Here is a 26,257-nt window from a genome sequence, read left to right on the forward strand (position 1 = left end):
CGGCCAACGCTGATCGGAGGGTTCGGGCTAGTAGACATTTGCACCAAAGTTAAGGCGTTTCGCGTTCGCGAAGCTCTTACGTTGTTTGCAGAGACTACTCCGGTTTTCGCTCGGGATCTTTCGTCGCAGATTCTTAATCTTTATGGCGGCGCCTTGCAATTGGGCCTACACGTTTTCCGGTTATCTATCACTTCTCGTTGCGCCGCCGGTCTTCCGTCTCGGTATGTTTCCATGCTGCTTGCTTGGAAGGATTTTCAGCACATTCATGGCTGGACCTTTCCCGCTCTCTCGAATTTTTTGGATGAACCGCTTTTTTTAAATCCGCGTCTGTCGTTGCCACATTTCGGTCGTCTCGAGCGTGGGTTTTTTTCGCAAGCGGGTTTTCGGACAGTACGCGATCTGTGTTACGAGTACGTCCCCGGGTTCTTGCCGCCACAGGCGTGTTTCGACGCTACAGCCGATTCATCGCTCGTTTTGCCTCGGTCTCGGGTCTTGCTACTCTACCAAGAACTTATTGATGCAGTTCCTCCGATTTGGTCCATGAGCATTCAACAAGGGGGGCGTCAATTGCGTCGCCCTCCGGTCGCGCACGAGGTCGGTTTATCGGTTATTGACGTGTCGGGCGAAAAGGTGTCTCTCGCTATCGCAGTGAGGCCCATTTACGCTGCGTTCGCGGAATCATTGTCTATCGAGTCGAGTGGAGAAGAACGCTGGCGTCGCTTTTTCGGTGGCCCTCTTCAACGGATTCGCTGGAATTTCGTGCGATCCAATTTTTTGGGTCCTTCGCTCTCTGCCATAAATTTACGCCTCATTCATCATGGTTTCTCGGTGAAGTCGCGTTTGGTGCACGCTCTAGTGGTACCGGATGATACGTGCATATATTGTCGGATAGACTCAGAGACGGTAGAACATCTCTTCGTAACGTGCCCCGTGGTTTCTCAATTATGGACTTGGCTATTCTGTGATATTTTGGAACTTAATCGTGATTTATATGGCGTTTCTTCGTATACGCGAAATTCTTTCCTTATTTTTGGTTTAATTCATAAAGACTTGCATAACTCTAAAATGTTTTGGACAGTGGTCCAGTTCCTTTGTGCTGTAATGAAAAGAGAAATTTGGTTATACCGGTGTTATTGTTCTTTTAATGATATTCAATTTAATCACTTTTTGTGTCAAAAGAAATTCCATGCAGTTTTAAAACTAGAATGTCGTTATAAGCAACAGAAATTACATTTAGATTTACCGTCAGATTTAATTTTATACAACATGTTAAACAAAATATTTGAATAGAATGCTTGTTGATTGCTTGTCCTCAATTCTATTTTGTGTTTTATAACCTCCAATCTTTATGATTGTATTGTAATTTTAATACTGTGAATAAAGGGTTTTTAAAAAAAAAAAAGCATAGCTGTCTTCCAAGCAGTTGACCCGGGTTCGATTCCCGGCCATCGCACGCGCTTCTTCTTTATATGTTATTCCAGTGTATCGCTATCAATAATAATATTGATCAAGATACTTCACATCGCGAAGGTGGTACAGTGGTGAGCATAGCTGCCTTCCAAGCAGTTGACCCGGGTTCGATTCCCGGCCATCGCACGCGCTTCTTCTTTCTATGTTATTCCAGTGTATCGCTATGAATAATAATATTGATCAAGATATTTCACATCGTGATGGTGGTATATTGGTGAGCATAGCTGTTTTCCAAGCAGTTGACCCGGGTTCGATTCCCGGCCATCGCACGCGATTCTTCTTTACATGTTATTCCAGTGTATCGCTATCAATAATAGTATTGATCAAGATACTTCACATCGCGAAGGTGGTATAGTGGTGAGCATAGCTGCCTTCCAAGCAGTTGACCCGGGTTCGATTCCCGGCCATCGCACGCGCTTCTTCTTTATATGTTATTCCAGTGTATCGCTTTCAATAATAATATTGATTAAGATACTTCACATCGCGAATGTGGTATAGTGGTGAGCATAGCTGCCTTCCAAGCAGTTGACCCGGGTTCGATTCCCGGCCATCGCACGCGCTTCTTCTTTATATGTTATTCCAGTGGATCGCTATGAATAATAATACTTATCAAGATACTTCACATCGCGACGGTGGTAAACCACTATATATAGTGGTGAGCATAGCTGCCTTCCAAGCAGTTGACCCGGGTTCGATTCCCGGCGATCGCACGCGCCTTTTCTTTATATGTTATTCCAGTGGATCGCTATGAATAATAGTACTTATCAAGATACTTCACATCGCGATGGTGGTATACCACTATATATAGTGGTGAGCATAGCTGCCTTCCAAGCAGTTGACCCGGGTTTGATTCCCGGCCATCGCACGCGCTTTTTCTTTATATGATATTCCAGTGGATCGCTATGAATAATAATACTTATCAAGATACTTCACATCGCGATGGTGGTATACCACTATATATAGTGGTGAGCATAGCTGCCTTAAAAGCAGTTGACCCGGGTTCGATTCCCGGCCATCGCACGCGCTTTTTCTTTATATGGTATTCCAGTGGATCGCTATGAATAATAATAGTTATCAAGATACTTCACATCGCGATGGTGGTATACCACTATATATAGTGGTGAGCATAGCTGCCTTCCAAGCAGTTGACCCGGGTTCGATTCCCGGCCATCGCACGCGCTTCTTCTTTATATGTTATTCCAGTGGATCGCTATGAATAATAGTACTTATCAAGATACTTCACATCGCGAATACACTATATATAGTGGTGAGCATAGCTGCCTTCCAAGCAGTTGACCCGGGTTCGATTCCCGGCCATCGCACGCGCTTTTTCTTTATATGATATTCCAGTGGATCGCTATGAATAATAATACTTATCAAGATACTTCACATCGCGATGGTGGTATACCACTATATATAGTGGTGAGCATAGCTGCCTTCCAAGCAGTTGACCCGGGTTTGATTCCCGGCCATCGCACGCGCTTCTTCTTTATATGTTATTCCAGTGCATCGCTATGAATAATAGTACTTATCAAGATACTTCACATCGCGATGGTGGTAAACCACTATATATAGTGGTGAGCATAGCTGCCTTCCAAGCAGTTGACCCGGGTTCGATTCCCGGCGATCGCACGCGCTTTTTCTTTATATGTTATTCCAGTGGATCGCTATGAATAATAGTAATTATCAAGATACTTCACATCGCGATGGTGGTATACCACTATATATAGTGGTGAGCATAGCTGCCTTCCAAGCAGTTGACCCGGGTTCGATTCCCGGCCATCGCACGCGCTTTTTCTTTATATGTTATTCCAGTGTATCGCTATGAATAATAATATTTATCAAGATACTTCACATCGCGATGGTGGTATACCACTATATATAGTGGTGAGCATAGCTGCCTTCCAAGCAGTTGACCCGGGTTCGATTCCCGGCCATTGCACGCGCTTTTTCTTTATATGTTATTCCAGTGGATCGCTATGAATAATAATACTTAACAAGATACTTCACATCGCGATGGTGGGATACCACTATATATACTGGTGAGCATAGCTGTCTTCCAAGCAGTTGACCCGGGTTCGATTCCCGGCCATCGCACGCGCTTTTTCTTTATATGTTATTCCAGTGTATCGCTATGAATAATAATATTTATCAAGATACTTCACATCGCGATGGTGGTATACCACTATATATAGTGGTGAGCATAGCTGCCTTCCAAGCAGTTGACCCGGGTTCGATTCCCGGCCATCGCACGCGCTTCTTCTTTATATTTTATTCCAGTGTATCGCTATGAATAATAATATTTATCAAGATACTTCACATCGCGATGGAGGTATACCACTATATATAGTGGTGAGCATAGCTGCCTTCCAAGCAGTTGACCCGGGTTCGATTCCCGGCCATCGCACGCGCTTTTTCTTTATATGTTATTCCAGTGGATCGCTATGAATAATAATACTTATCAAGATACTTCACATCGCGATGGTGGTATACCACTATATATACTGGTGAGCATAGCTGTCTTCCAAGCAGTTGACCCGGGTTCGATTCCCGGCCATCGCACGCGCTTTTTCTTTATATGTTATTCCAGTGTATCGCTATGAATAATAATATTTATCAAGATACTTCACATCGCGATGGTGGTATACCACTATATATAGTGGTGAGCATAGCTGCCTTCCAAGCAGTTGACCCGGGTTCGATTCCCGGCCATCGCACGCGCTTCTTCTTTATATTTTATTCCAGTGTATCGCTATGAATAATAATATTTATCAAGATACTTCTAATCGCGATGGTGGTATAGTGGTGAGCATAGCTGTCTTCCAAGCCGCTGACCCGGGTTCGATTCCCGGCCATCGCACGCGCTTTTTCTTTATATGTTATTCCAGTGGATCGCTATGAATAATAATACTTATCAAGATACTTCACATCGCGATGGTGGTATACCACTATATATAGTGGTGAGCATAGCTGCCTTCCAAGCAGTTGACCCGGGTTCGATTCCCGGCCATCGCACGCGCTTTTTCTTTATATGTTATTCCAGTGGACCGCTATGAATAATAATACTTATCAAGATACTTCACATCGCGATGGTGGTATACCACTATATATAGTGGTGAGCATAGCTGCCTTCCAAGCAGTTGACCCGGGTTCGATTCCCCGCCATCGCACGCGCTTCTTCTTTATATTTTTTTCCAGTGTATCGCTATGAATAATAATATTTATCAAGATACTTCTAATCGCGATGGTGGTATAGTGGTGAGCATAGCTGTCTTCCAAGCAGTTGACCCGGGTTCGATTCCCGGCCATCGCACGCGCTTTTTCTTTATATGTTATTCCAGTTTATCGCTATGAATAATAATTCTTATCAAGATACTTCACATCGCGATGGTGGTATACCACTATATATACTGGTGAGCATAGCTGCCTTCCAAGCAGTTGACCCGGGTTCGATTCCCGGCCATCCCACGCGCTTTTTCTTTATATATTATTCCAGTGTATCGCTATGAATAATAATATTTATCAAGATACTTCACATCGCGATGGTGGTATACCACTATATATAGTGGTGAGCATAGCTGCCTTCCAAGCAGTTGACCCGGGTTCGATTCCCGGCCATCGCACGCGCTTTTTCTTTATATGTTATTCCAGTGGATCGCTTTGAATAATAATACTTATCAAGATACTTCACATCGCGATGGTGGTATACCACTATATATAGTGGTGAGCATAGCTGCCTTCCAAGCAGTTGACCCGGGTTCGATTCCCGGCCATCGCACGCGCTTTTTCTTTATATTTTATTCCAGTGGATCGCTATGAATAATAATACTTATCAAGATACTTCACATCGCGATGGTGGTATACCACTATATATACTGGTGAGCATAGCTGTCTTCCAAGCAGTTGACCCGGGTTCGATTCCCGGCCATCGCACGCGCTTTTTCTTTATATGTTATTCCAGTGTATCGCTATGAATAATAATATTTATCAAGATACTTCACATCGCGATGGTGGTATACCACTATATATAGTGGTGAGCATAGCTGCCTTCCAAGCAGTTGACCCGGGTTCGATTCCCGGCCATCGCACGCGCTTCTTCTTTATATTTTATTCCAGTGTATCGCTATGAATAATAATATTTATCAAGATACTTCTAATCGCGATGGTGGTATAGTGGTGAGCATAGCTGTCTTCCAAGCCGCTGACCCGGGTTCGATTCCCGGCCATCGCACGCGCTTTTTCTTTATATGTTATTCCAGTGGATCGCTATGAATAATAATACTTATCAAGATACTTCACATCGCGATGGTGGTATACCACTATATATAGTGGTGAGCATAGCTGCCTTCCAAGCAGTTGACCCGGGTTCGATTCCCGGCCATCGCACGCGCTTTTTCTTTATATGTTATTCCAGTGGACCGCTATGAATAATAATACTTATCAAGATACTTCACATCGCGATGGTGGTATACCACTATATATAGTGGTGAGCATAGCTGCCTTCCAAGCAGTTGACCCGGGTTCGATTCCCCGCCATCGCACGCGCTTCTTCTTTATATTTTTTTCCAGTGTATCGCTATGAATAATAATATTTATCAAGATACTTCTAATCGCGATGGTGGTATAGTGGTGAGCATAGCTGTCTTCCAAGCAGTTGACCCGGGTTCGATTCCCGGCCATCGCACGCGCTTTTTCTTTATATGTTATTCCAGTTTATCGCTATGAATAATAATTCTTATCAAGATACTTCACATCGCGATGGTGGTATACCACTATATATACTGGTGAGCATAGCTGCCTTCCAAGCAGTTGACCCGGGTTCGATTCCCGGCCATCCCACGCGCTTTTTCTTTATATATTATTCCAGTGTATCGCTATGAATAATAATATTTATCAAGATACTTCACATCGCGATGGTGGTATACCACTATATATAGTGGTGAGCATAGCTGCCTTCCAAGCAGTTGACCCGGGTTCGATTCCCGGCCATCGCACGCGCTTTTTCTTTATATGTTATTCCAGTGGATCGCTTTGAATAATAATACTTATCAAGATACTTCACATCGCGATGGTGGTATACCACTATATATAGTGGTGAGCATAGCTGCCTTCCAAGCAGTTGACCCAGGTTCGATTCCCGGCCATCGAACGCGCTTTTTCTTTATATGTTATTTCAGTTTATCGCTATGAATAATAATTCTTATCAAGATACTTCACATCGCGATGGTGGTATACCACTATATATACTGGTGAGCATAGCTGCCTTCCAAGCAGTTGACCCGGGTTCGATTCCCGGCCATCGCACGCGCTTTTTCTTTATATATTATTCCAGTGTATCGCTATGAATAATAATATTTATCAAGATACTTCACATCGCGATGGTGGTATACCACTATATATAGTGGTGAGCATAGCTGCCTTCCAAGCAGTTGACCCGGGTTCGATTCCCGGCCATCGCACGCGCTTTTTCTTTAGATGTTATTCCAGTGGATCGCTTTGAATAATAATACTTATCAAGATACTTCACATCGCGATGGTGGTATACCACTATATATAGTGGTGAGCATAGCTGCCTTCCAAGCAGTTGACCCGGGTTCGATTCCCGGCCATCGCACGCGCTTTTTCTTTATATGTTATTCCAGTGGATCGCTATGAATAATAATACTTATCAAGATACTTCACATCGTGATGGTGGTATACCACTATATATAGTGGTGAGCATAGCTGCCTTCCAAGCAGTTGACCCGGGTTCGATTCCCGGCCATCGCACGCGCTTTTTCTTTATATGTTATTATAGTGGATCGCTATGAATAATAATACTTATCAAGATACTTCACATCGCGATGGTGGTATACCACTATATATACTGGTGAGCATAGCTGTCTTCCAAGCAGTTGACCCGGGTTCGATTCCCGGCCATCGCACGCGCTTTTTCTTTATATGTTATTCCAGTGTATCGCTATGAATAATAATATTTATCAAGATACTTCACATCGCGATGGTGGTATACCACTATATATAGTGGTGAGCATAGCTGCCTTCCAAGCAGTTGACCCGGGTTCGATTCACGGCCATCGCACGCGCTTCTTCTTTATATTTTATTCCAGTGTATCGCTATGAATAATAATATTTATCAAGATACTTCACATCGCGATGGAGGTATACCACTATATATAGTGGTGAGCATAGCTGCCTTCCAAGCAGTTGACCCGGGTTCGATTCCCGGCCATCGCACGCGCTTTTTCTTTATATGTTATTCCAGTGGATCGCTATGAATAATAATACTTATCAAGATACTTCACATCGCGATGGTGGTATACCACTATATATACTGGTGAGCATAGCTGTCTTCCAAGCAGTTGACCCGGGTTCGATTCCCGGCCATCGCACGCGCTTTTTCTTTATATGTTATTCCAGTGTATCGCTATGAATAATAATATTTATCAAGATACTTCACATCGCGATGGTGGTATACCACTATATATAGTGGTGAGCATAGCTGCCTTCCAAGCAGTTGACCCGGGTTCGATTCACGGCCATCGCACGCGCTTCTTCTTTATATTTTATTCCAGTGTATCGCTATGAATAATAATATTTATCAAGATACTTCACATCGCGATGGAGGTATACCACTATATATAGTGGTGAGCATAGCTGCCTTCCAAGCAGTTGACCCGGGTTCGATTCCCGGCCATCGCACGCGCTTTTTCTTTATATGTTATTCCAGTGGATCGCTATGAATAATAATACTTATCAAGATACTTCACATCGCGATGGTGGTATACCACTATATATACTGGTGAGCATAGCTGTCTTCCAAGCAGTTGACCCGGGTTCGATTCCCGGCCATCGCACGCGCTTTTTCTTTATATGTTATTCCAGTGTATCGCTATGAATAATAATATTTATCAAGATACTTCACATCGCGATGGTGGTATACCACTATATATAGTGGTGAGCATAGCTGCCTTCCAAGCAAATGACCCGGGTTCGATTCCCGGCCATCGCACGCGCTTTTTCTTTATATGTTATTCCAGTGGATCGCTTTGAATAATAATACTTATCAAGATACTTCACATCGCGATGGTGGTATACCACTATATATAGTGGTGAGCATAGCTGCCTTCCAAGCAGTTGACCCGGGTTCGATTCCCGGCCATCGCACGCGCTTTTTCTTTATATGTTATTCCAGTGTATCGCTATGAATAATAATATTTATCAAGATACTTCACATCGCGATGGTGGTATACCACTATATATAGTGGTGAGCATAGCTGCCTTCCAAGCAGTTGACCCGGGTTCGATTCACGGCCATCGCACGCGCTTCTTCTTTATATTTTATTCCAGTGTATCGCTATGAATAATAATATTTATCAAGATACTTCACATCGCGATGGAGGTATACCACTATATATAGTGGTGAGCATAGCTGCCTTCCAAGCAGTTGACCCGGGTTCGATTCCCGGCCATCGCACGCGCTTTTTCTTTATATGTTATTCCAGTGGATCGCTATGAATAATAATACTTATCAAGATACTTCACATCGCGATGGTGGTATACCACTATATATACTGGTGAGCATAGCTGTCTTCCAAGCAGTTGACCCGGGTTCGATTCCCGGCCATCGCACGCGCTTTTTCTTTATATGTTATTCCAGTGTATCGCTATGAATAATAATATTTATCAAGATACTTCACATCGCGATGGTGGTATACCACTATATATAGTGGTGAGCATAGCTGCCTTCCAAGCAAATGACCCGGGTTCGATTCCCGGCCATCGCACGCGCTTTTTCTTTATATGTTATTCCAGTGGATCGCTTTGAATAATAATACTTATCAAGATACTTCACATCGCGATGGTGGTATACCACTATATATAGTGGTGAGCATAGCTGCCTTCCAAGCAGTTGACCCGGGTTCGATTCCCGGCCATCGCACGCGCTTTTTCTTTATATGTTATTATAGTGGATCGCTATGAATAATAAAACTTATCAAGATACTTCACATCGCGATGGTGGTATACCACTATATATACTGGTGAGCATAGCTGTCTTCCAAGCAGTTGACCCGGGTTCGATTCCCGGCCATCGCACGCGCTTTTTCTTTATATGTTATTCCAGTGTATCGCTATGAATTATAATATTTATCAAGATACTTCACATCGCGATGGTGGTATACCACTATATATAGTGGTGAGCATAGCTGCCTTCCAAGCAGTTGACCCGGGTTCGATTCCCGGCCATCGCACGCGCTTCTTCTTTATATTTTATTCCAGTGTATCGCTATGAATAATAATATTTATCAAGATACTTCACATCGCGATGGAGGTATACCACTATATATAGTGGTGAGCATAGCTGCCTTCCAAGCAGTTGACCCGGGTTCGATTCCCGGCCATCGCACGCGCTTTTTCTTTATATGTTATTCCAGTGGATCGCTATGAATAATAATACTTATCAAGATACTTCACATCGCGATGGTGGTATACCACTATATATACTGGTGAGCATAGCTGTCTTCCAAGCAGTTGACCCGGGTTCGATTCCCGGCCATCGCACGCGCTTTTTCTTTATATGTTATTCCAGTGTATCGCTATGAATAATAATATTTATCAAGATACTTCACATCGCGATGGTGGTATACCACTATATATAGTGGTGAGCATAGCTGCCTTCCAAGCAGTTGACCCGGGTTCGATTCCCGGCCATCGCACGCGCTTCTTCTTTATATTTTATTCCAGTGTATCGCTATGAATAATAATATTTATCAAGATACTTCTAATCGCGATGGTGGTATAGTGGTGAGCATAGCTGTCTTCCAAGCAGCTGACCCGGGTTCGATTCCCGGCCATCGCACGCGCTTTTTCTTTATATGTTATTCCAGTGGATCGCTATGAATAATAATACTTATCAAGATACTTCACATCGCGATGGTGGTATACCACTATATATAGTGGTGAGCATAGCTGCCTTCCAAGCAGTTGACCCGGGTTCGATTCCCGGCCATCGCACGCGCTTTTTCTTTATATGTTATTCCAGGGGACCGCTATGAATAATAATACTTATCAAGATACTTCACATCGCGATGGTGGTATACCACTTTATATAGTGGTGAGCATAGCTGCCTTCCAAGCAGTTGACCCGGGTTCGATTGCCCCCCATCGCACGCGCTTCTTCTTTATATTTTATTCCAGTGTATCGCTATGAATAATAATATTTATCAAGATACTTCTAATCGCGATGGTGGTATAGTGGTGAGCATAGCTGTCTTCCAAGCAGTTGACCCGGGTTCGATTCCCGGCCATCGCACGCGCTTTTTATTTATATGTTATTCCAGTGTATCGCTATGAATAATAATATTTATCAAGATACTACACATCGCAATGGTGGTATAGTGGTGAGCCTAGCTGCCTTCCACGCAGTTGACCCGGGTTCGATTCCCGGCCATCGCACGCGCTTCTTCTTTATATTTTTTTCCAGTGTATCGCTATCAATAATAATATTTATCAAGATACTACACCTTGCGATGGTGGTATACCACTATATATACTGGTGAGCATAGCTGTCTTCCAAGCAGTTGACCCGGGTTCGATTCCCGGCCATCGCACGCGCTTTTTCTTTATATGTTATTCCAGTGTATCGCTATGAATAATAATATTTATCAAGATACTTCACATCGCGATGGTGGTATACCACTATATATAGTGGTGAGCATAGCTGCCTTCCAAGCAGTTGACCCGGGTTCGATTCCCGGCCATCGCACGCGCTTCTTCTTTATATTTTATTCCAGTGTATCGCTATGAATAATAATATTTATCAAGATACTTCTAATCGCGATGGTGGTATAGTGGTGAGCATAGCTGTCTTCCAAGCAGCTGACCCGGGTTCGATTCCCGGCCATCGCACGCGCTTTTTCTTTATATGTTATTCCAGTGGATCGCTATGAATAATAATACTTATCAAGATACTTCACATCGCGATGGTGGTATACCACTATATATAGTGGTGAGCATAGCTGCCTTCCAAGCAGTTGACCCGGGTTCGATTCCCGGCCATCGCACGCGCTTTTTCTTTATATGTTATTCCAGGGGACCGCTATGAATAATAATACTTATCAAGATACTTCACATCGCGATGGTGGTATACCACTTTATATAGTGGTGAGCATAGCTGCCTTCCAAGCAGTTGACCCGGGTTCGATTGCCCCCCATCGCACGCGCTTCTTCTTTATATTTTATTCCAGTGTATCGCTATGAATAATAATATTTATCAAGATACTTCTAATCGCGATGGTGGTATAGTGGTGAGCATAGCTGTCTTCCAAGCAGTTGACCCGGGTTCGATTCCCGGCCATCGCACGCGCTTTTTATTTATATGTTATTCCAGTGTATCGCTATGAATAATAATATTTATCAAGATACTACACATCGCAATGGTGGTATAGTGGTGAGCCTAGCTGCCTTCCACGCAGTTGACCCGGGTTCGATTCCCGGCCATCGCACGCGCTTCTTCTTTATATTTTTTTCCAGTGTATCGCTATCAATAATAATATTTATCAAGATACTACACCTTGCGATGGTGGTATAGTGGTGAGCATAGCTGCCTTCCAAGCAGTAGACCCGGGGTCGATTCCCGTCCCTCGCACGCCCTTCTTCTTTGTATGTTTTTCCAGTGTATCGCTATTAATAATAATATTTGTAACGTTATTTCACATCGCGATGGTGGTATAGTGGTGAGCATAACTGCCTTCCAAGCAGTTGACCCGGGTTCGCTTCCCAGCCATCGCACGCGCTTCTTCTTTATATTTTATTCCAGTGTATAGCTATGAATAATAATATTTATCAAGATACTTCACCTTGCGATGTTGGTATAGTGGTGAGCATGACTGCCTTCCAAGGAGTTGACGCGAGGATGATTCCCGGTCATCGCCCGCGCTTTTTCTTTATATGTTATTCCAGTGTATCGCTAAGAATAATAATATTTATCTAGATACTTCACATCGCGATGGTAGTGTAGTGGTGAGCATAGCTGCCTTCCAAGCAGTTGACCCGGGTTCAATTCCCGGCCATAACACGCGCTTCTTCTTTATATGTTATTCCAGTGTATCGCTATGAATAATAATTTTTATCAAGATACTTCACATTGTGATGGTGGTTTACCACTATATATAGTGGTGAGCGTAACTGCCTTCCAAGCATTGACCCGGTTTCGATTCCCGGCCATCGCACGCGCTTCTTCTTTATATGTTATTCCAGTGTATCGCTATGAATAATAATATTGATCAAGATACTTCACATCGCGATGGTGGTATAGTGGTGAGCATAACTGCCTTCCAAGCAGTTGACGTGAGGTCGATTCCCAGCCGTCGCACGCGCTTCTTCTTTATATGTTATTCCAGTGTATCGCTATGAATAATAATATTGATCAAGATACTTCACATCGCGATGGTGGTATAGTGGTGAGCATAACTGCCTTCCAAGCAGTTGACGCTAGGGCGATTCCCGGCCACCGCCCGCGCTTCTTCTTTATATGTTATTACAGTGTATCGCTATGAATAATAATATTGATCAAGATGCTTCACGTCGAGATGGTGGTATAGTGGTGAGCATAACTACCTTCCAAGTAGTTGACACGAGGTCGATTCCTGGCTGTCGCACGCGCTTCTTCTTTATATGTTATTCCAGTGTATCGCTATGAATAATAATATTGATCAAGGTACTTCACATCGCGATGTTGGTATAGTGGTAAGCATAACTGCCTTCCAAGCAGTTGACGCGAGGTCGATTCCCGGCCGTCGCACGCGCTTCTTCTTTATATGTTATTCCAGTGTATCGCTATGAATAATAATATTGATCAAGATACTTCACATCGCGATGGTGGTATAGTGGTGAGCATAACTGCCTTCCAAGCAGTTGACGCGAGGTCGATTCCCGGCCGTCGCACGCGCTTCTTCTTTATATGTTATTCTAGTGTATCGCTATGAATAATAATATTTGTTACGTTATTTCACTATCACGATTCCCTGGAATAAAAGATTGCGCGTGCGATGGCCGGGAAACGGACCCGGGTCAACTGCTTGGAAGGCAGCTATGCTCACCACTATACCACCATCAAGATGTGGAGTTTTGTGAGTGATATTACCCTTTGTAACGATTCCCTGGAATACAATTTAAGGAAAAAAAGGTGGTTCTTGCTTGCCAGAATCTTGTGTAACTATTATTTGGGCCACGGCGTGACCCACTTGTTTTTTCGGAAATTTCAAGGTAAATAGAGTTTTGCCTACATATTCTCCGCTCGCCAAAAGGCATTCTTGTTATCAAGTATCAATTGGAAACCCCTTTCACGATGATATTTTTTCGGTTGTTGCGCGTAGCGTCGCGTGGTTCGGATAGGTCGTAGCAAAACCACACCTTGAAACGACCGCCATGATATTACTTCAGGGTCGAAGGGACCTATTAGAAGTTGTACGGCGCATAGTCCCTGAAACCCTGGGGTTCGGGTTAAAGCTAAAGTAATATGTTTGTGTTCAGTTTCAAGTCTATTTTTATACCAAAGCTATATTGGCGTAGATGGTCAAATAACTGAAAGTTTTAACTTTTCAAGTATAGGGTGAATGTCTTTTTCACATTTATCTCGTCATTAACATTAATTTATTTTAATTTTATTTTTCCCTGACTTTTTGGATTCGCTTTCAAATTCCATGAGTTTTCAAGGTCGTGTACGACCGCTAAAATTTTTAGTCGATATATATGGTTTTATTGGATAGTTATGTTTTGAAAATAAGAAAGCATATAGGGTGAATTCCATCAAATTAAAGGAAAATAAAGGTTTGAAATACTTATCAAGTGAAAATCCATGGTTTCAATTGGTATTTGGTTTAATATTTGGCTGAGTGAGCGAAGATTTCTATTACGGTGGAAAATTCTTTGACTTTTGTGAAAAATACATTATGATGAAATTGACCCAGAGATATAGTTTGAATAAGAATGAATTTATGTTTAGAGGGTATAAGTGGAAACCAATCAATTACTAGTAAAAACAAAACAAATATAAGAAATAATGGTTAAAAATAATTTATTAGTGGCCTCAATATTTAGGAATCTGTTAACTTTTACAAGTTTTTCAGCTTTTTCGTAGCCTAGACGGTTTCTTCCAAATAACACCATGTGTATTCAAACGGCTAACAATTTGGCTGTTAAGAAAATCCGAATAAGTCCAGTAAAATCTCGTTTGATCAAAAACAAAACCCACGGAACTGGATTTAATTCAATTTATCCGGTTTTTTGGCCTACCCTGGCGCTTTACTTAAAGCCAAATAGAATTATGATACACTAAAATTAAGGCCTAAAAGGAATTTTATTACGTCGACACTTGGCGTCGCGGTGTTTTTGGTTAACGGAAAAGCCAACCATAACTCGGCTTATAAAGGCACTTGATAATAATAAAGCGAGTCTTTAAGAGCAACGAAAGTATCCGTCTCCCAACACTGCTAATGTTTTCCACTTGAAATTTGTACTTTCACAGACGAGGGTGAAATAACTTGAGTAATCTGGTGTACACTCGTTAGGTAATCCCTCGGGTAATCAAAGGAGAAAATAGTTATCACAGGTAATTTGTGTAATCTTAAGTAATATCCGTAATTCCAAAACAATCTCGAGTAATATCCGTAATTCCAAAATCATCTCAAGTAATATCTGCAACTCCATAATTATATCCCGTAATTTCGTAGCTGGACCCCGACTCCCCGGTAAAGCCACCAGTTATTGCACACTCTAACCCATTGAGGGAGAAACTAACTATGGTAACTAATTAAAATTAATTACTTATTATTAATAAATAATTAGTAATTAATTATTAATAATAACAAACTAACTGTGCCAAGTAATTAAAATTAATTGCTAAATAATGATAATTAATTAGTTATTAATAATAACAAACTAACTGTGGTAACGTGAGTTACTGAGTATCGCCATCTATGATTACTTGGGAGTAAATAGCAGACGAACTTTCTCTACAAGAGCTGCGTGATGGTACCAGACTAAAAACATTTTGAAAATGTTTTTCCACATATCAAACTCACCAAATGCAAAATGTAAAATAGTTTCCTAGAAATACAAAATGCAAAATACTTTTTCTGACTGAAAATGCATTTTGAACAACCCTGATAGTAAGATGAATACTTATTTCGTTAAATATTATATAATGTAAATCGGATTGTTTGTATTCTTCTGGTGCCCGCAAAAACGTTAGTTTAAAGTATGAGCTTGCCTGTTTCTTCAAGTGTCCTAGTTCACTTCATATTATGTAAAATGTTTTAGAACTATTGAAATCAAGCGATTGAATTTCAACAGGCCAACACCGTCTAATATAAAATAAAGTAAAGACGGACCCCTGAATGACGTGGAACGAAGCCAAATTTCCGCTTCTTTTTGGGCGAATTCAAGAAATTATCAAATTTACGGATTACTCGTAGTAGTGTCTTCGAGAATGAAATAAAAACTCGGACCAAATAGATCTTGGAGTAAAAACGAATTAAAAAGTAATTAAAATAGCCATAATTTGCAACGAAAGACCGGTTTCGCCCTATTTGGAGCTCATTAGTACCGCGCCAGGAATCTGGCATGCGACTAACTAAACCGAAAAGATAAGTTAAGCCTAATCATTAAAAATTCCAACCTCGCTGCGTAGCAACCATAGAGATAGAAAATAAGTAGAGGCCCAATGAAATCTGATGGCTTGTTCCCCGTTGCTATCCCCCTTCGCGAGCTATGTGTTATAGGGAAGAAAATACCAGGCGCCACAAACGGCCATCTAAGAAACTAAAATCCCTTTATAGCAATTAGCTGGCTCTACGACGTCATTGCAGAATGTAAACAAAGGAAGGAAGAACGTCGATATTCCAAGATAAAAAAAAGGTAAGTTTACCTCTAATTTTTAAGATTAAATACAACTATCAATCGTAATAATATATTTGAGATATTTATCTTTAATAAATTAGTTTATATTTTGATATATTAAGTTCTAAATAGTGTGAAAGACTGCCATTTCATCCAAAATGGTCCTTGGAAAAGGTTTATTGTGGTAAGTTTTCTTCGAACTGCTTCTTTCTTTTGACTATCGTTGATATTTACAAGAATCCTGGGGACTTTCCAATGGCCGTTGATAACCCGGCCACCTGAATTAATGGCTTAAAAAGTCGCTAGATGACTTAGGCCTAAGGTGGTGCCGTGGATATTAGCCTAGCTGATTATTATTATTATTATTATAATACAAGGGCTGATGTTGCAATTTCGTCAGTGTCTTGAGTTTGCAAACCCGAAAAATTCATTTCCTGTCCATTCAGTATGATTCTTGTTTGACATTTCATCAATAGATAATGTTATGAAAAGTTTACGATCTGATTTGTCACTCTCATTTCTAATGTAGTTAAAACTTTCATCTGTAAAGCAAAGTTGGACCAATTTTGTGTATCCATTCTCGTAGAGGGTTGGGATGTAGTCAACAAAGTAGTTTTCTCAAGAAAACGTATGCTTTCGGAGAATAAAAATGAACTGTCATGGCAAAGCTTCGTAGTAACTGAAGGTATTGCTGTTTTTTTAATTTTAAATCCCGTTTGATGTACAAATTTAAACAGTTCAATGGAAGTTGGACCAAATCTTTCTTCTGTATCCAATAAAATCTTTCGTTTTCTCATTTCGTGAAGAGTTTTTTAGGGATGAAAGCTTTAAATTATTGCTTTTCGGCGCTTGCTTAGTTACATGAAGTGGTTTTCACAGCAATCTAAATTTGTTTATCTCAGTTTCCCGACCCTTTTGGAGTGCAAAACAGTGCATTGATGTTTGAGGCGATTAATAATGAATAAATTTGAAATTAATATCATCAACTTAGACATATCCAAACTTGTACAAAATTTGGGTTTCCTTTTAAACCAGTTAATGAAACATGGTTGAAATTTATAAAAGTGACATTACTAAATGAACCTCACTAGGTACTTCAAATAGAACTACGTACATGATTCCGATTGGTTTTGGTTTTTCCAGTGAATTTTCACGGACAACGCTAACCTCTTCATTCATTTTATCTTCAAGTCCTTCTGTAGTATCATCTTCAATCTCGTCCATTTCAGTAGATTCAAAATCCATCCATACTGACTACAAATTTAAAAGACCATTAATCACGGAATATTAATTATTAGGGCAACTATTTTCTTCGGTATATTCTTTATCTGAGAGTGTCCAGACCGTAGAACGTTTCATCTTGTACATCCGAAGACGTTTTTGGGAGATTTAATGTTTCAGTGCAACAGTAGGTGCTAGATGTATATTATTAATCTCGAACGTCTCCGAACTGACCAAATCATAATGTTAGCTGTAAGTCCGCTATAAACTTGTTTTTATTTATACCGATGTCACTTGAAATTGTATACATTTCTCATGGTTTTGTTGAATCTCAATTTGGAACTTCACAAGATTCAACCATTTTCATATTTATTTAAATTTTCATAATTACTAAAATTAAATTATTATAATTCATTCAAAATTATATGTAAAGAAAGTAATATTTGAAACTTTAAAAAAGTTTACTTTATTTATGACAAGTTAGAGAAACTTCCTTAAAACCTTGAAAGTTTGGTCTTCAAAAGTTGTAGTTTGTTTCTTACGCCTATTTCTAGTTCCTCCAGAACGGTGTGGTGGTGCTACGTGCTTCTTCCCTTTAACACATGAAATTTCCTTAACAGAAACAAGCTCTTTTTTCTCCCTGGTTGCGCCTCTACTTATTTTCTATCTCTATGGTAGCAACGGAAAGCCAAATAGAACAATATGAACTTAGCAGCATGACGTCACGCCGTACCTTTGGCCGCCATGCTGGAATGCATTTATATTATCTACGTCATGCTGCCAAGTCCCTATTAAAGTTTTATAACTACTTTAAATTTGTTGAGGGTTTAGCTTTTATTTCACTATATAGACTTTTCTACCGTTTCGCGTTTTAGCAGTTCTTGTATTACAGTTCAAATGTGTTTCTTAATAACTTGAAGTATTCCCGAATTCGGTTTCATTTTCAACACGTTACATCGACGAAGTTATTCTTTACACGTTTGTTAATTTTCGCATGAAGAGTTTGGCCTCGGTTTGTTTGTATCTCTGTTTAAAGAGTGTGCAATGGCCCGTGAGATCCCGTGCCGTTCATTTACATCATTTCCAAATTAAAAAGCTCACTCAAATTGGAAATTTTAGTTGAAGTATTACGGTGAAAAATTAGCTGGGGCACAGCCTTCGGTCTGTTCTTCGGTTTTTAAAAAAAATTGACTTTTTTTTATTGATATTTTCTACAAACCCAACATTAAGGTCGATTTATTTGTAAATAGCTAAAGAAGACTATGGTAAGAAGATATATTTCCAAATAGAACAGTAACATAAATGGAATATTTACATCACTGTATGCAATGGTTTGTTTACTATATTTAAACCATAAATGAATAAGGTTTATCTATATTAAATCAAGGAACTAGGTTTGTCCGATAAATGAAACTGTTACTAGTATCTCGGTGCTTCCCTGGTTAAAAACCAAAAGCATACTCAAACTTAAGGTAAACATTTCGAGGGGAATTTATAAATAGGTAGTCTCTATACGCTCTTTAAAACGAAAGGCATTCGGATTATATTACGTCAAATTTATATAGAAAAGGAATTGTACGCAGGAGTTTCATACTAAATTATTGGCGACTTTAACTAACAGTCGCAATTTAGTACTTGTATCGCTCATTTAAAATAAAATGATTAGTTTTCTAGCGGTAACACAACAATAAAAAGGCTTAGTTTTGAAACAATTTTGATAATTTTGACGTTTATGGTGATACTACAATTGAGGTGGTTTGATTATTGGTTACGTAATTGGGGCGGTCGGGGTCCGTCCAAATATTATATACTCTTTAAAAGAGGCTATCTAAAAAGTCGATTTTCACGTTACGTAATTTTTTAATTTTAAACCATTTGGTAGGATTCAAACATAATTAAATATTAGAAGTTGTTATTAATTTTTAGAGGCAATTAATTAGGTATTTTAAAAATCTCGGCGCTTTCCCTTTAAAAGGAATATGAACTTTTAAGTTTCTGCCACCAGGTTAATTAAAAACCAAGTAAAAACGCTAAGAGCCAACGATTTCTCGAATAACTCCCTGAATTCAGGTTTCCAATTCTCCCAAAACACCAGAACCCATCGACGGGTGAAGACAGCCTACTCAATTTCAGAGCTTAAATGAAGAAACTCGGTAGAAGTTCAAATCAAAATAAGCTAATATATAATATATTATCAAATTTTATTGCGGTATTCAAATGAAACAATGGATTGGAAAATATAAACTATATATTTTAAGAAAAGAGACTAGAACATGCAACTATAGCATGTTTGTAACGAAAAACGGTTTAATTTTATCACACTGTTTTGTAACTTTTCAATTAACGGTCAAAGCCGGAAGCTCCTAAGCTGATTGATTGTGGTCTGCTACGTAGGCGACTCACGTGGCTAACGAAAATCCGGCAGTTTATAAGCTTTTATAGCGTTGACCTCTATGGGGCTCCACGTAATATGAAAAGGCTAATTATAATGTTAATTTTATAGAAGTTGAAAGAAAAATATATAATGTTCTAGTTAAATATTATCTATTTTCGTTTAACTGAGGCCAAGCCGTGCATTTTGATCAAGTGCCGTTTCAAATCGCTTTGTTGAGTCGTACGTCTGTGACAAACCGAACATTCGAACGGTTTTTCGCCGGTGTGAACGCGTTCGTGATTGACCACTTGAGCGGTTCTCTTGAAAATTTTGCCACAAAATTTACATTTATAAGGATTGATTTGATGATCGATTCTCTTATGTCGGGTGACGGTCGTGGCGGAAATGAAGCCTTTATGGCAAACGTCGCGTTTAACGGGGCCTTCCGTCGTCATATGCTCTTTCACGTGTTGCTTCAGGATTTGTTTCGTCTTGTAACCCTTGGCTGCTTGGGTCAGGTTCTCTGATTAAAACCTGGCTGCTCGGGGCAGGTTCTATGATTAAACCTTGGCTAGTTTGAGAAGATTCTCGAACAAAATTTTGGTTTCTTGTTGTAGGTTTTCGTACAAAACGTTCATTTCTTGGAGATTGTTCTCGAAGAAAGAACTGGCTTATCGGAGGAGGTTTTCTACTCATTGTTACATTCAAATTGTCAGAACATTGTTTGTTAACAGCATTGTTCTTGGGGTCCCGGTTTATCGCTTTTTGACTAGCATAATCAAGTTTCACATAATGGACAATTAGTTTTTTGTCTATGAAATGTATTTCTTTGATATGAGATTTTTTCAAGTGTGACGTCCAGGCGTCAAAGGTCATGAAGCTAATACCACATTCGAAGCATCGATGGTAGCACTTATCCGGAATTCCAGTTTCGGTAGACTTCGTACCTAAATGAAGAAATTGGAATTAGAAACATTTTGCACCAAAAAACCACAACGAGGATTTACCGACCACCATTTTTTTAAACGTTTTGCTGTTCATTCAAAAACATTAATTCATATACCTGAGTAGACAGTAGACGAAAGAGTTAAGTAACTTCGTTAACAGGGTTGGCTTTAAATCACGGTTTAAACCAAGTGATTTTATTAAAAAAAACAATGTGGAGGGTAAAATCAAAGAGTATGGAGGTAATAGAGATAAAACAACCGGGAGAGGTCCGCAACGAAACGTTCGCCACCGAGGGGGTTGACAATGGGGAAAAACATCTGGAAACCGAGCTTCAAAATAGCTACTGCAGCGCCATTTCGGGATTCTTGTCCTGCTTTTGGTTTTGAAACTTTTGGTAGATTTCACTTTGCCATATTTATGATCTAAATTCATTTTCAAATTAAAAAGTTACTCTAAGAAGAGACCAAGCGCTATCAAAGAATTCTTTTTGGCGATATTGTTGCAATTAAATTCGTTCCTTTTCGATTACGAAGAATCCCGAAATGGCGCTGCCGTAGCTATTTTGCAGCCGAGGTAACAACCCCCCCCCCCCCCGGGCACAGTTGAGCCAGAATAGATCGACTGAGCGGAAAAGCAAAGACCACAGCGCCTCATTCGAAAAGTTGGAAACAACCTACGCCGAAGCACCGGCAGTGCATCTGCTCTTACCTCAAATCGGAGGGGGACGCCCTGGTAAAGCCACCAATTATTGCAACCCTTGGGCAGTTAAGGGCTGTTCATCTTCCAATAGTGAAAACGATGAGCAGCACCTCTCTATTTACTCATTACATTCCATAGTGAGATGAGTGCGCCCATTTCTGACTCTAAGCTATTCGCCTATTCGATGTTCAGTTTTATTCCATTTCTTTAGCCATCTAAATACGTCAATTTTACACGTTAATAGAACTAATCTGAGTTTATGAAATTCCTTTTAGTTTATTTTCCTCGAGAGCGTCACTCATTTTTTCTAATGAGTTTGGAAATTCGTATTACGTGTAATTTAAAGCCCTTTCTCCATGCGCAGTCTCTGCAAGGTGAAAATCGAACGTTAGGCATTCCAAGTATATAGATATATAATTACTTAATCTATCAACTGTTAAGGGCAGACTACTTCTAAACAGATAAATTATAGTGTAACTAGCTTTTAATATACAGTAATTAAAGCTTGATTATACTTGTTACAGACAAATTTGGAGAATTGTAAATTATTTCAGACACACACGATACGGTAGAGTTTGCCTCGGTTGAAAATAGGTCTGTAAAGTCAGATTTCCCAGGGGTGCCTTGTTCTGGAGGAGCGTGTTCGGTTTCATTGAAATCTCGCGATTTTCTGAATTTACCGAAATCCGAAGAACCATAATATTTTAGTTCGTGATTTATGAGAAACGATCGCGCTTGTTTCGAATCAGTTTCGCCGTCTTCCGAAGATGCGCTGCTGCAGTACATGTGGAAATTAGGAGTTTCCACATCCAAATTCGATCCAAAATTAAGAAGGCGAGCCATATCTTAATACCTTTAAGAATAAAGAGAATTACGGATAAAAAACATTAACTTATATATTTATTGTGGATCAACAATCCGATATTTCTGTCACCGGGTTTAAGAAAAGCTTTTGGTGACGGACGCTAGTTTCGTTAAAAATCACTAAGTAAGGCGGGTTAGCAGCCACTTTTTCGATTTATTTTCTACTCCCTTTACAGGACCAGCGTCAACAGTATTTAATTATTTTATTATGTTTTCGTTGCCGTAACGCGCGCCGTTGCGCCATCTAACGCTATTTGCTTGAAACGCAAATAGCTCACCTATCTCAAGCGTGGACTAGGTCGCGTGTCCCTTCCTCACTGCTTTCTCTAATTTTAGAGGTGACCGCTGTGCAGCTCTGGCGCTAGGAGTAGGTGTAGCAAGTATTGGCGGTGTTGCGCTAGTTATTTACGTCTTAATTAGCCGCGGTGCTGGTAGAATACGTATCTTCAAAAGTGTACTAAATTGATTGTTCGCGCAAATAAAGAAATTACATAAAACGCCGTGATGGCCAACGCGTGAAGTTAATAAAATACATTATTTTCTTCTGCTAAGGCAGCTAAGGAGATCATGGGCTTTTACAAAACACAAAGCCTTTGTGTTATGTATTGCTTATATCAAGCACTCTTTTCTACTTGCGAATACTTTTTGTCTGAGATCTTTGTAAAAATATAGTTCTAGTTCAAGTCACATACGAGCTCGTGTCATTATTTTTATAGTCCTTAGTTTACCTGATATTAGTAAGCAATTAAAAGATATAACATTCTGCTAAGCAGAAGAAATCAACCAATGGTTCACCCATTCGAATAAAATTTAGAATTTAAGTAAATATAAGGAGTATCTGTGTCTAAATATCTCAATTAGCTCTTAGAGCCACCTAACGCCCAAAGCGAGAAGGTCAATAACGGCACAATTTTCGTTTACTTAGCAGACAATTATATTAAAATAAACATACGAAATATTATGTGGTAGTCTCGTAGACATTAAGCTTAGACCATCTACATATTTTAATTTCTTCGTGTATTCAGCTTTATAATAAAATGTCATCCGCGCAGTTATTCCCACTTTTCCAAATAAAACTTATGCTGAAACAATAAAGTTGACAAATAATTATATTCCTCCAGCTAAAATTTTATAATAAAAATTAGTTGTTACATGTACCTTCGAAATGTTACTTACCCTGCTAATTCAAACTCGAAAAATATCAGCGTCCTTCCATTTTCATTATAAGCTGTTATCAGGGCTTCCACATTTGATATCTAGAATTTTTCTTTTGCGATAATTTCATTACACGAAAATTCCCTTTTTATTTCGGTGCCAGCCCCACGCGGGCGGGTACCGAAATATTGGAATAGACCTTGGAAAAGTGTTGCCAGGTTCAAATTTCATGAACCGCCCAAGAACTTTGGGGAAACCGCCTATGGTAACCGCCCAATTTCTGATAAACGTTTATGTGATATACACTCTTAGGTGGAGTATTGCTACCAAATTCCCCGTAATCACATCCCAAAATCCCGTCGCGAAACGCCCGAACTGAAGGGAAACCGCGCAATTAGCAACCCTGCTTTCAGCCCCCTCTGCGCCGCCGCCGCCGCCGCCGCCGGGGGTGGAAGGGGGTAAAATTCTCTTCGCCGAGGAAGGAATTCTCCGATTCTCCTTTCAGAATGGGGAAATAAACGTGTCTCTCCCTCTCTCCCTCTCTCTCTCTCTCTCCCTCTCTCCCTCTCTCTCTCTCTCTCTCTCTCTCTCCCTCTCTCCCTCTCTCCCTCTCTCTCTCTCTCTCCCTCTCTCCCTCTCTCCCTCTCTCTCCCTCTCTCTCTCTCTCTCTCTCTCTCTCTCTCTCTCTCTCTCTCTCTCTCTCTCTCTCTCTCTCTCTCTCTCTCTCTCTCTCTCTCTCTCTCTCTCTCTCGGAAAACTCTGCCGGCCCACGTTAGTAAGCAAGGCGAAGGCGGGCCGGCGAAGAGGAAGCGACCCGCGGAACAGAGGGGAACCGAGACTGCCTTTCGCTTCGTTACTGAGGTGGCAGTGCGTACCCTCTTCGAAATCAGATGGCCCCGAGTAGAGTTCAAACCCGGCTTTCGACGCTTCACATTTTTACATTGAATTTCTTTTAATTTTTTAGAAAATTTAATTTTATACTTGAAAAACTATATAATGTCCTTATATTAAATTAAATCATGTTTAAAAGAATTAATTTAATGTTTTTACGTAATATGAAAATACTCATGGTAAAATATTTGAAGCGTCGAAAGCCGAGTTTGAACTCGGGGCCATCAGATTCCGAAGAGAGTACGCTCTGCCTGCGAGCTATGCTGGAAAGATTTTCGCTCATTGGAAGCCGAACCTTTTCTTTTACATGCGGGATTCTAGGTACCCGAATTTAATACGTACGGTTAAGCCTACTTTTAGGAAAAGGTTTAATTTTTTTTAAAAAATTGAGTTTAATCGAGTCAAACGCGAGAGTATAATTTTCGGACTTATTTCCCATTTATAAATCGATAGAAAGTGGGTTTTTTTTCGAATGCATTATCCCTTTCCTAAATTTCTTCTATTGATGAAGTCATTCAATGAGTATGGCTTTGGCAATGCCTGCATGGAGGATCATCCCACTTTCGATGACGTAAGGCTTTGGTCTGAATGATTTGCCACTTTTAGGGTGTTTTATTTTAAGATAGTACTTTTTAGTATTATCTCTGATCGTGGTAAGAAACGTTTTAAATAATACATTTTACTTCTACATTTATCACATGCCTAAACTCATACATTTACCAGGAACTTAAACTCGTACAATTATCATACGCCTAACGAACGTTTTAATACGTAGAGATAAACTAAATATCCCACTATCCGATTTCAATGGGGCCGGAAACTAATAGTAAACCTCCTTCGGGGCAAAGTATGCAACTCCCTATTCCGCCTATATTAATAAATGTTAAACATCGCTTTCAGAAATTCTTCACGAGAACGGATAGAGTAAAACTACAGCGATGTTGGTCGAGATTTACCGTCTAGATAAAAAATTAGCCCATAATGGCAGCCATGCCCAAAGGTACAAAGTGAAATTATTGCATTAACTAATTCGTTAGTCTTGGAAACGTTGATCGATTTAAAATTTTTAAGGGGCAAAGACGACTTTAAAGGGGTAATATTCATCCGAGGTAACGTGGTGATGGCGTTATTTGTTAGTAGATGGCGCTCTGATAGCAGCATGACGTCATGATTTTGATTTTCAACGATTGGTTGAAAGTTTTCAGTTTTTAGTGGAGAACGGTTTTGTCGAGATTTTAAAACACAAAATTATCTTCCCTGATTGGATAGTTTAATATCGTATTAAAGTGCCATCTATGACGGAGAGTGTTAACTACTGTTAAAATTAATTGTTAATTGAAATTACAAAATTATATAATTTATTCATAAGAAGTACTATAATTTAGTAATTAATTAATAACTTTATGAAAAAGTTTAATTTTCATAAACTTTATAGTGTCGCCATCTACCTCAAACATTATTAAATAGGAAGGTACCTCGGGTGGATTTCGATCCTTTATGAATATTTTCCTGTAGGCAATATGTGAATGCGTCTATACTGATCGACGCGCTAGATTTAAACATTTGCTTCGGTAGTTAAAAAGATGTTGCAAGGAAAACGTGAAGTTAGATATTTCCCACGGAGGAGAGTTTATTATAATCTTTAGTTAATGATTTTGGCTTAGTTTCGTTGTAGTTTTAATTTTTCGCTCCCTTATTTCCAAAATCACGTAACTCTTGTTGTTTTGGAAAAAAAAG

The 26,257-nt window shown here is 40.0% G+C and overlaps 5 non-coding genes across 5 annotated transcripts; all 5 read left to right on the forward strand.

Moving 5' to 3' along the window:
* Positions 1 to 4,711: 4,711 nt before the first annotated feature.
* Positions 4,712 to 4,783, forward strand: TRNAG-UCC (transfer RNA glycine (anticodon UCC)). Its single transcript has one exon. It is a non-coding gene; the product is annotated as a tRNA-Gly (tRNA).
* A 1,299-nt stretch (positions 4,784 to 6,082) lies between these two features.
* On the forward strand, positions 6,083 to 6,154 carry TRNAG-UCC (transfer RNA glycine (anticodon UCC)). The gene has a single exon. It is a non-coding gene; the product is annotated as a tRNA-Gly (tRNA).
* A 4,554-nt stretch (positions 6,155 to 10,708) lies between these two features.
* Positions 10,709 to 10,780, forward strand: TRNAG-UCC (transfer RNA glycine (anticodon UCC)). Its single transcript has one exon. It is a non-coding gene; the product is annotated as a tRNA-Gly (tRNA).
* A 977-nt stretch (positions 10,781 to 11,757) lies between these two features.
* Positions 11,758 to 11,829, forward strand: TRNAG-UCC (transfer RNA glycine (anticodon UCC)). The gene has a single exon. It is a non-coding gene; the product is annotated as a tRNA-Gly (tRNA).
* Positions 11,830 to 12,472: 643 nt separating this feature from the next.
* Positions 12,473 to 12,544, forward strand: TRNAG-UCC (transfer RNA glycine (anticodon UCC)). The gene has a single exon. It is a non-coding gene; the product is annotated as a tRNA-Gly (tRNA).
* Positions 12,545 to 26,257: the final 13,713 nt, after the last annotated feature.

This window comes from Leiobunum rupestre, chromosome 1 (assembly GCF_980474605.1).
Source record: "Leiobunum rupestre chromosome 1, qqLeiRupe1.1.hap1, whole genome shotgun sequence".
Classification (NCBI taxonomy): Eukaryota; Metazoa; Arthropoda; class Arachnida; order Opiliones; family Sclerosomatidae; genus Leiobunum; species Leiobunum rupestre.